This window comes from Urocitellus parryii, chromosome 12, assembly GCF_045843805.1.
Source record: "Urocitellus parryii isolate mUroPar1 chromosome 12, mUroPar1.hap1, whole genome shotgun sequence".
Lineage (NCBI taxonomy): Eukaryota > Metazoa > Chordata > Mammalia > Rodentia > Sciuridae > Urocitellus > Urocitellus parryii.
The window spans coordinates 6,486,320-6,495,582 of NC_135542.1; the positions used below are offsets into that span (position 1 = coordinate 6,486,320).

Here is a 9,263-nt window from a genome sequence, read left to right on the forward strand (position 1 = left end):
GTCGAAGGTCACCCCGGCGTGGAGGCTGGGGCGGTTCCCAGGGTCTGGACGCGAGCGACCAGGATTTTCCCGCGGCGCCCGACGCCCCAGGGATCCCACAGCTCCGGTAAGTCGCCGGCGGGCACCTGCGCAGAGGAACCGGTCCCCGGTCTCGCGGCCCGAAGCACGCAGCCCACACCTGACCCGACACCCCGCAAACCGGGGTCACTCCTGACAGTGGGCGCCTCCAGCCTGGGCGACTCCATCCCTGGGAGCATCCCACGGCGGACAGCTGACACGCTGCCCCTGGAGCGCTCCCGGGACCTGGGATCCGCGCCCACCCGCAGCCTTCTCCACCGGGTTTCTCCGCCAGGAGCCGCGGGGCCTCTTCTTTTTTCACCTTTGATCGGTGTCCCCTCCCCGCCCCGATCACCCTCCCCGATTACCCCTCTCTCCCCCTCTCCCCCCCCCCCCTCTCTCTCTGTCTCTCTCTCTCTCTCTCTCTGTCCCGCCCTGCGGCCGCGCCTCCTTCCAGTCTCACAGTGGCCAGGAGCTCCTCGGGGAATCACCTTTTCTCACCTGAGTTTTGAATGCCGCCTCGCAGTCCAGAATCCGTGCGAAAGAGGGACGAACCCCCGCGCCCCAGCCTCAGAGACACCCCTTCGAAGGTAAGGACGGGCGCCCGAGCCTGAATGCTAAGTCCCGGTTTTCCCCAGCCGCTTGGAACAAAGAGCCCCCAAACTCAGAGGCCGGTATCTTTCAGATGAACTGGATGAATTGTGTGTGTGTGTGTGTGTGTGTGTGTGTGTGTGTGTGCGCGCGCGCCTAAGAATAATTGGTGAGACAGCATCATCAACTCTCACTGAGAGTATGGTTTTTAGAAGTGAAAACATTGTCAATTCTTTTCCTAGAGACGAAAACAGCTGAAATAAGTGATGACAATCGTTATTGTTTCTTCAGCACTTACTGTGGGCCTGACACAGTATAGAAAACTTTTGTTGTAGGCAAGTAAGCCTTTCAGAGGTGAGATGAAGGAGGAGGTATTATCACATTTAATAAAAGGGAGGGAGATGCAAGCACAAAGAGATTTAGCCATTTATCCAAGGGCATCCAACTTTTTATTCAAGGGAATGGATTTATAGCTGGTTGTTCCCCCTGGAAATTCTGGAGGTAGATTGGCAAGGGAATGGTTTATTCAAAGCCAGCTTTGAGGAAGATGGAGAAAAACTTTCTGACTCAAATACCCATCTTTGGGGGATTTAGGGACATGGAAAGATTTTATAAAAGACAAGAAGGCAGAGTGTGACAAAAGGCGGGAAATGGACAGATGTTATGTATATAGGTAGGCCTTGTAAGTCAGAAACATGCCGGTCTCCTCTGAGTGGGGGGAGAGATCTCTTCCTTCTGCCTCCACTCACAGTTTGAGGAAATACAGGTTGTAGAAACACAGTTATTAGGAAGTGGCCCTTATTCTCAAAGGCAGTCTGTTCCACAGCTATGAAGCAGTAGATCCTAGTTTCACATCGAATGTTCCTGGTTCCAAAGCTCTGTCTTTAATCTGTGGGGCCTCCAGAAGTCAGAACACCTAGCAGCTTGTATCCCAGTGATCAGAAATGGTCAGTCAGGGGCAGAGATCAGAGAATACTGTAATAATTTCACCAACTTCCCTTGCTCTATTCTTGGGACCTCTGCCAACATATTCTATGCCACACACACTTCTGGGACCTAGGGAACTCCTCTCAACCCCATAGCTTGGGTAGACTGGGAGGTGCAAATTTGGGGAATTGCATTTGCTGGTCTGGGCACACAGTGTAGAAAGGCAGGTTCTGCCCTCTGGGACCTGACCAGGGGCAGAAGGCTGGTTCTGGAAGAATGGAAATGTCCTCTCAGATGAGCTTGGACAAGGCGATGCCTGTGTGGGCAGTAATAATTAGCTTCCTTGAGAAGCCAGCCTTTGAGCCACATTGCAAGGACTATAGTTTCCTAGTGGCTGGGAGGAGTGGGGAGATTGAGGGAAAAGCATGAAAAGAACAGTAACAGATAATTGTGGGACAAAAACTATGAGGTGGCTATGATTTTCCTTGCCTTATAGAGGGAAACCCAATTCCACATAGATTCTTTGTTCCTTTGAGTGAAGTGCATGCAGTTTTCTAAGATATTTTTTTTTTTCTTTTTTCTTTGGTTGTTTTATCACCTTGCAAATGGAGTGAAACCCCATGTATTGCACCCTGGAGAGAAAGAATTACCTGAGAGAAAAAAATCACTGGTGAGCTGCAGGTGGAGTTCAGTGGTAGAGCTCTTGCCTAGCATGTGTGAGGGCCCAAGTTTGATCTGCTATGTAAAAAAAAAAAAAACAAAAAACAAAACAAAAAAACACTGATGTTATGGTTTTTGTCAAGGCAGCTTATCTTAAGAGGAACTCAATTATATGTTTTGCTAATGAGAATGGGTGGTAGCAAGGCAATGCACATTTATTTTTGCATAAGTCAGTGAAACTAGCTTTAATCTAGACTCACTTCCATGAGTCTCAGGAACCTCATTAGATAAATTTTTTAATGTCCTGACATTTATGGGTTTCTGTGAAATATTTTATTCTAGAGAATGGTCAGTTTCTTCAGGGTGGGGGTGGGGTCAATAAACAAGGGTGGCTGGGCAGAACCAGCAGCTTAGGAGATGACCAGATACACTGGGAAGGGCCTTGTTCTGCATGGCCTTGTGGGACAGAAATGTTTGTAATGATCTTCTCCCTAGGTCTCACAATTTTTGAAAGAGAAATTATTTTTTTTTAATTTAGAAAAAATTTCATGACATTAGATGATTCAGATAAGTGTATGAGTATTCTTTATATACACACATATACAGAGGTGCACATACATTTATTTTATACTTAAATAAAACATTAGATATATGGATACATTCACCTAATGTATTTATTATTCAAGATATAATGTATGTTTTATTAAATGTATATGTATATATGTATATATATATATGGCATATTACATTTTACTTCTTTAAGTATATGAATAAGTCCAGTAAATCAGTGGCTCTTGTCCTTGGCTTGGCATTAGAATCACCTGGGGAGTTTTGGTGACTCAGGATTCCTAGGCTATACAGACAGGGAAGTTCCAGACAGGTGGGTAGAGCCCTAGCTTCCTTATTATTTTCAAAAGTTCCAGTTGAGATATAGCACCCTGGACATCATTGAGGTTAAAACATTCTTTTCAAGATGTCATGATTTAAAAAGTAGAAAAGCAGGGCAATATGCTAATGAATCAGATGATCACATGAACTCCAAACTCTAAATATTTTAAGAATTTAATGCATTAATTAATTCAGCAAATAATCATTAAGCAGACATAATGTAAAAATGTCAGTGATAATTACTACAAATAGAAAAACAAAGGGAGAGAAGACAATGGAGAGTGTGTGTGTGTGTGTGTGTGTGTGTGCGTGTGTGTGCACGCCCCTATAGACATATATTTGAACTTGAGCAAGCATGCTCTGCTAGATTTTCCACAGAGTCCTCAGGGACCTATGCATTATGACCTGCTAGCAACAAACTTTAATGGAAATACAGGACTACTGAATTAATGATAGATAATTAATCTTGGCTATTTTGGAAAAGTTAGATTAATTAGACCCTATCTTCATGCTAACCATGAAAATTAATCCAGTGAATTTTTTAAAAAGTTAAATTAAAAAATTAAGCCATAAAAATGAAGAAAATAATCATCTGCTTTACAACTGTGAGAAGAGGAATCATCTATATTTGAAAGTAATAGAAAAGTCACAAAGCAAAAACAAAAAAAAAGTTTGGTGCCCTCAATATATAATCTTCCATTTATTAGCACATCAAAAGAGGAATTAAAAGCAAACTAAACAAATTGGACAAAACACTCAACATCTGAGAACTGAGCAATGGATGTGAAGAAAGAGTTCATAATCATAGAAATAAAATAGCTCAAAGCACATGGTTAAAATTGACCTCATTTATAACAAAGCCAACAGGTACCATCTTTCCATATTGACTACCTGGTTCATTTTAAGACATGAGACTGCCCAGTGCTTTTCCAGGTGTGGTGGGTGGAAACCGTCTCGCACTGTGAGGGAAGGCATATGAATCATGGCAACATTTCTGGGCAATATGATCGGCAATGTCTCAAGTATGTTGTGTTCATTCACATCCTAACACGGAAATGATAAGAAATGCAAATAACAATAGCTAACATTTAAGTGGGTGTTTATTATTCTTCAGTCACTTGTAAGAGTAATGCATGTAATTTATGGTCAGCTCTTAAGATAGATAGTATTGCTGTCTCCTTGTTTGGACAAAGAAATTGGGGCAGAGAGAGGATAAGTGACATGTCTGGGGTTCGTTCACTGGTAAAAGAAAATGGAGATTCCAGTCTTTCCCCGCAGGTCCGAGAGGCTGCGCTCCAAAACACTGAGTCACATGCGAGAGTCAGGTGTCGTGAGGATGGTCATGGAGTTATTTCACAGTGTAATTCATCTTGTAAAGAATCATATGTCCATCAGAAGGAATTTTGGGTAGCAATTAAAATGATGTTAACAAAGAGAACAGCCAACAGCCTGATACAGGAAAATGCTCACTGCATAATATTAAATGGAAGTGCAAGATATGAAATTAATTAAATACTTTTAACTATTTAAAATACACAGAAAAATAGTTAAAATGCTAAAATATTATTTTATATTGCTTTCTTTCAGTCTTCATTTTGTAAATGTTCTGTGTTAGGCACATATTGCTTTAAAAATCAGAAAAACATTTAAAGAAAGAAGAAACTTAACAGTTACAAAAAAATCAGAAAAAACCGAAAAAATCCTACATAACAGAAACTTAATATTTATAGTCTCCTATATTTATTTTATTTATACTTGATAGTATATAAATGACATTTCTCAGAATAGTTCTTTTTCTGGAGATGAATTCATTGTTTAATAAAATATTAACCTCTTAATTAATACCTACAGCTTAACAAGTACATTCAAAGCTTAATGCACACACAACCACACACACAGAGCTTCGTGAATATCAGCTATTTTTGGTATAATAGGGTCCTATCATGCTTCATATTGAAACTAATAACTAATCAGGATCTCATAACTTGCTGTGTGTGTGTGGCACACACCCCTAATCCCAGGGATTCTGGAGGCTGAGACAGGAGAATTGCAAGTTGTGAGGCCAGCCTTAGCAATTTAGTGAGGCACTGTATCAAAAAAAAAAAAAAAAATTAAAATGGGCCTAGGGAAGTGGCTTAGTGACAAAGTACCCCTGGGTTTACATCCTAGGACAGGGGGAAAAAATCAGAATCTCATAATTTTACCCATTTGTAGACCTTGTTAAAAAACCTCAAATCTTAAAAAAAAGAAAGAAAGAAAGAAATTGGTGCCCTTTACAAGGTTACGTCAGCCTTCACCAGAGAAATAACATAAAGGAAACAACACTTATCATTCTACCCAAGATACAAGAATAGACTGAGTTAATGATAAAAGGTGTTGGTGGGGGGGAATGGAAGAAATTTCAAGCATAAAACTGTTCTAATTCAATTATGAACAGTGGGTACTTTCCATACATATTTATTCCTTTCGCCTTTACATTATTGATGTGTAGCTCTTGGAAATTCCACCAAATGTTTGGTGGTGTTATAGGTAAGGATTGTTATAAATAGTTCAGCAGCTTCATTATTAAACTTTTTCTAGGATTCAGGAATTAATAGCTCCCCTTTTGTTTAGGATGGGAGGTGAGTGGAAGTTGGTAAAAGGAACATTATTCTAGGTGAGAGGCTTCCATGTATCCAAAAGTCTTCATAAATATCAGACAGCTTCATTATGTAATACCTAATACCTCTGGAGGTGAGCCTCTTTAGCTTCGTTTTGATAACAAGCAAACAGGCTATAAGACTTTTAAATACCTTGCCCAAACTTGGAGAGCTCCTCAGGCCTGGGTCAAATTAGACAGCCAGCCAGGGTTTGTGTGTCCGTGAGACTAAGCTCTTTAGATCACACTGTGTTCCCTCCAGCTGGTAGGTCTCTGGGGTGGAAGCAGCGGGGTTTTGGGTAAACAAGGGACATAGGGTTAGTTATGAAATAGTTGGATTTGGTGAATGGTCTCCACTGAGGAAGAATTTGCTGACATTCTGCTTTCTAAATTTTGTAATTAAAAGGGTAAGGGTCATTAATTGCCTTGACATTTCGTTAGTTCTCCATGGCTGGAACTTCTGAGAACTGGTGACTACTTTAAGGGATTTGAAAATATCTGGGCTATGTTTAAACATCTGCTGTCACATGATTTTTTAAAAGCCTTCCTAAGACAGGTATGTTTTTATTAAGTTTTTGGCATAAGCTATCTTATTCTGTTTCAGATAAACTATTTGATACGGAGTCCTAAACATGCATTGTGGAGGATTATTCCTGACTCTTTTGTTTCTTATGGTTACACGTGACTCAGGTAAGTTGTGAAAAAGAAAATACTTTGTTAGTAATCTGGAGGGAATGTCAGGATTTTGTCTTTTTTTGGAGGGGGGGGTGGAGGTGGTTACTAAAAATGCTGAGTTTACCAAAATGTATTGATTTAAAATTCTACTTTAGAAAGTTGACAACTATTTGATGTCTCTGAGGTAAAGAATCAAAGATCCATAGCAATGGAATCAAGTAAAAAAGATCCATGCGATAATATATTTTTTTAAAAGGACTGAGTTCTCCAAGCTTGTAAAAACTTGTGTCCTGAAATAAATTACATTTGAGAAGAAACTTTGGTTCATGTTATTTGAAACTGAGGAGGAAGCAACTATCTTTATTATGGATTTTTTTTTTTTAGGAAGTTTTGTACACACCAATTCCTTCCTTAGAGGGATGCAAAGATTCATCGGATTCTTTAGGAAATAATAAGTACCTTATAGATGTATAAACAATATCTGGGCTAGAAAGAATAAACAAGAACGAGGCGGGTTAGATGAGGGAGACAAGTAGGTTTCTAGGTGGATACGATTACTTGGAAGTCCCCTCTGCCTCAACCCTCTTTGAAAAGAATTCTGAAACCCCATTCTTTGGAGAAGAGTTCCATGATTGGATGGCAAGTCTTCCCTCAGGCTTTGGAGGGTAAAGTGGGAGCATATTGTCTAGGAGAAGGGAACACCTACTTTGGTAAATTATTGCTGAAGGTCTAGCTGAGTTAGTAGATACTTTCAAATAATGTAGGTCCAGTCTTGAGGATGGTCACTTAAATGGGTCCTCTATTGTTGTGATGGCACCAAGGCATACAATGCAGTACTTTCCAAACACTAAAGGAACAAAGTAGACATTCTCTTCCTGATAGAGAATAATCTGTCAGAAAGTACTGAGTGGAAAAGCAAGGTGCAGGGAGAGGAGTGTACATGGATCCCACGTTCTGTTCAAATGCACTAACAAACTTGCTCCCAGTTACTATGAAACATGTTCATCAGCTTTGCCTTGTTGTGACTAAAATACATGACAAGAACAACTTAGGGGAGGAAAAGTTTGTTTGGGGGTCACGGTTTTGGAGGTTCAGTCCATGGCCTTTCCATACTTCACCACTCTGGGCTGAAGAAAGAAGCAAGGGATAAAATATGTTCCCCCAAAGCATGCCCTCAATGACCTACTTCCTCCAACCCCACCATCCAAGCCTACAGTGGCCTTCCAATTATTAATCCATAAAAAGGATTAACCCTCTGATGAGATTATAGCTCTCACACTCTAATTACTTCACCTCTGGACATTTTTTTAAATTTTTATTTATTTATTTATTTATTTTTAGTCATACATGACAGTAGAATGCATTTTGTATATAATACATACATGGAATGTACATACATTAATCATATTGTCTATCATGTTGCATTGCCCAACATGAGCTTTTTTGGGGTCACTTCTTATCCAAACCATAACAGGATGTTTCAGAACACAAACACAACTCTAAGATCTGCTCTGTCATGTTGCCAGAGTCCCAGTTTCCTGTCTTTTCAGGTAGTTGGACAGGACCTTCCATGAGCGGGTAACTGGGGGCAGACATAGCACTATTCTACCTGTAGAAGTCACTTAACTTAGTTGAAGTCAGGTGACAAAATCTTATGCTTGTCCAAACTCAAGACTGTTCCCAAGGATACAGGTTATTGGGATTGCTGGATTCATAGACCCTGCTCATGGAAAAATTGGAATACTGTTCTTAGACCTTGAACTCTACTTACCTGAACTTCACTCATTTCTACAAACACTGTTCCAAACAAGCATTATATTTCTTCAAATGATAACTATTTCCTAAGAGGAATGAGTGCATATGTTCATCAAAACACAGGCATATTTATACAAGCATTTAAAAACTTTTTTGTTCCTTTTAGATATATATGACAGTAGAGTGTCTTTTGACATATTATACATACATGGAGTATAACTTATTCTAATTAAGATTCTACAAACATTTTAAAATATTAATCAAAACTTGGAAAACATGGAATAACCCAGATATCCTGTAGACACTTCTCCAATAACCCAATTTCTTAGTATTTTTCAATTTATAGAATTAACAGTCAAATAGTAACACAACTTGCATAACAATGAAAAACGAACACATCCCTGCCGCATGTAGCAACCTGGTGCCTGTCACAGACACAGTGGTGTACAGAAGAATTCAGACTCAGAAGAGCAAATCTGATATGATTCTGCATTTTATTACATATGCAAAACTCTAATACAGGAAAGCGAATGAACTGTCAATGGCTTGCCATATTTTGAGTTTCGTATATATTTTTATCACACCTTCTGTGTAGAAGTACTGAAATGTAAAACAGAGATTATGTGACAACCACTAAACAGAACTGGTTGATGCTCATTAACTCTTGAACTTTGAGATAGACTTGATATCCACGGTTTCAAAGAGTGTTTCTACCCTTTGGGCCACTTCCTCTTTATGCTGTGGTCAACGATGCTGAGTTAAAACCAGCCTGTTGCTTTCAGAAATAAACTGTCGCTGCAGAGAGTATTTTGTCCATATTCTCAGGGAAAAGTTGCATTTGATTAAAAGATTCTCATTTTCTCAATGTGGATGAAGACCACCTTGGAGCCACCAGAGGACAGGATATGAGAAAAAGGCCACTAAAGCCAGGTTTGAACTCCCAGGAGTACAACAAGAGTGGCAAGAAGAACTACCCTCTGAACAAATCAGATCAAATTCCGAGGCCAGAGAATCTGGGCGAATTGAGAAAGAAGGAGGGAGACCGAACAGGAGACCAAACAGCAGAAGTGAC

The 9,263-nt window shown here is 40.0% G+C and overlaps 1 long non-coding RNA gene across 1 annotated transcript; it reads left to right on the forward strand.

Moving 5' to 3' along the window:
• On the forward strand, window positions 1-6,451 carry LOC144249706 (uncharacterized). Its single transcript, XR_013342271.1, has 3 exons — window positions 1-106; window positions 515-647; window positions 6,366-6,451. It is a non-coding gene; the product is annotated as an uncharacterized LOC144249706 (long non-coding RNA).
• Window positions 6,452-9,263: the final 2,812 nt, after the last annotated feature.